At 39.0% G+C, this 2077-nt stretch overlaps 1 non-coding gene across 1 annotated transcript; it reads left to right on the top strand.

Moving 5' to 3' along the window:
• The first annotated feature begins 568 nt into the window (after positions 1 to 568).
• Positions 569 to 699, top strand: LOC117999100. The gene has a single exon (XR_004676213.1). It is a non-coding gene; the product is annotated as a small nucleolar RNA SNORA63 (small nucleolar RNA).
• Positions 700 to 2077: the final 1378 nt, after the last annotated feature.

The raw sequence follows: 2077 nt of genomic DNA, 5'->3' as shown, positions 1-2077 counted from the left end.
TGTGTTCCCATCAACAGTGTGAGGGGGTTCTCCTTTGCATCCTTGCTAGCACCTCTTGTGTCCTGTGTGGTTAATTTTAGCCATTCTGACAGGTGTAAGGTGATATCTTATTGTGGTTTTGATTTGTATTTCCTGATGCAAAATATACTTTAAAAAGATTTACAAACATAGAACTTCGGAAATATTGATTTATTAGAGGAAGAGATAAATATGCAAAGAAAATTCAGAATAAACAAGAAATCACATATATAACATATTTTAAAATAATCAAGTTTAGGATTTCAGGTTCTAGGTAGAATGTGGGAAGATATGCCAGTTCTATGTTGTCATATTGAGAAGTAAAGATAAATTACAAAATCTTACTTTAAAGTTATTAGAGATTTTTGGAAGCAATGGGGACAAGATAATTGGAATTCCAGAAAAGGGAAAGTTGTTCTGAGATGGGCAAATAATCACTGACAATTTTCTGACTGGAAGAATGTGTTGATTCTGGATGCAGAATGAAGATTTGGTTTTCTCATTTGGAGGAACTGTCAGTGGACAACAATCAGGAAGAACGTTAGTAGTGATGCAGGATCTAGTTACAATGTAGCTATAAAGTGCTGCCTTGTCTTTGCCCCCTGCTCAAAATAAAGCTGTTACCTTTCTAGCCCTGTCCGCCATGGTGCTTAGCAGCCAGGGATGCATGGTCTCAGACATGTTTACCAAGTAAAACACTGACTTCAGGGGTGCCTGGGTGGCTCAGTCATTAAGCGTCTGCCTTCGGCTCAGGTCATGATCCCAGGGTCCTGGGATCGAGCCCCGCATTGGGCTCCCTGCTCAGCGGGGAGTCTACTTCTCCTTCTCCCACTCCCCCTGCTTGTGTTCCCTCTCTCGCTGTGTCTCTCTCTGTCAAATAAATAAATAAAATCTTAAAAAAAAAAAAAGTTAGTAGTTGTGTGGGGTTTGCCTGACAACCTGGAAACTTGGGGGGCCACAGAAACATTTTTATCACTTCATGAAATATTTGATGAGTTTGGGGCTGTATATGAGAGTATGCAGAGGATTAGGCCAAGGCTTTTTTTTTTTTTTTTAAGATTTTATTTATTTATTTGACAGAGAGAGAGAACAAACGGGAAGAGTGGCAGGCAGGGGAGAGGGAGAAGCAGACTCCCTGCTAAGCAAGGAGCCTGATTCATTTTGGGGCTGAATCCCAGGACCCTGAGATCATGACCTGAGCCAAAGGCAGATGCTTAGCCAACTGAGCCACCCAGATGCCCTATAAGCCAAGGCTTTCAAAAGTCAAAGTGAAACTAGCCTGTAGTGCTTAGAAGACAATATGTTGCTGGAAGGAGAAGCATTCTTCAATTCAAACACACAATTAAAGGCAAGAATTTAACGACCTAAGGTTAAATTTTCCACCAGAGGTGAATATTTCACAGTTTTTCAAGTTGAAGATAAAGAGGTCCACCAACTCTCAATTAAGAGACTAGAAATAAAATAATAAAAAAATAAACATTTATTTTTGTTTATCACACAAGGTCTTAAAACAATCATTTATGTTAAACAAAATAAAGAAAAATATCAACAAAATAGATGAAATCATGCAGAATTTCAACACAAATTCATTCAAAACCTTCATGATAAAAACACTAAAGTCAACTATAAATAGAAGGAAATTTACTCAGCATAGTAAAAGTCACATATGAGGGGCACCTGCGTGGCTCAGTTGGTTAGGTGACTGCCTTCGGCTCAGGTCATGATCCTGGAGTCCCTGGATCGAGTCCCGCATCGGGCTCCCTGCTCAGCAGGGCGTCTGCTTCTCTCTCTGACCCTCCTCTCTCTCATGCTCTCTCTCTCTCTCAATAAATAAAATAAATCTTAAAAAAAAAGTCACATATGAAAAAAAGCACAGCAAACATCATACTCAATTTAAGTTTTCTTCTAACATCTGGTCTGCTTCTACCACTTCTATCAACATAGTTCTGGAAGTTCTAACCAGAGCAACTAGGCAAAAAATGGCAAAAAAAAGAGAGAAGGAAAGAAAGAAGAGAAAGAAAGAAAGAAAGAAAGAAAGAAAGAAAGAAAGAAAGAAAGA

Source organism: Mirounga leonina, unplaced genomic scaffold (genome assembly GCF_011800145.1).
Source record: "Mirounga leonina isolate KUSES-001 unplaced genomic scaffold, KU_Mleo_1.0 Mir_447, whole genome shotgun sequence".
In the NCBI taxonomy this organism is placed as follows: domain Eukaryota; kingdom Metazoa; phylum Chordata; class Mammalia; order Carnivora; family Phocidae; genus Mirounga; species Mirounga leonina.
This window is presented reverse-complemented; position numbering and strand designations above follow the sequence as displayed.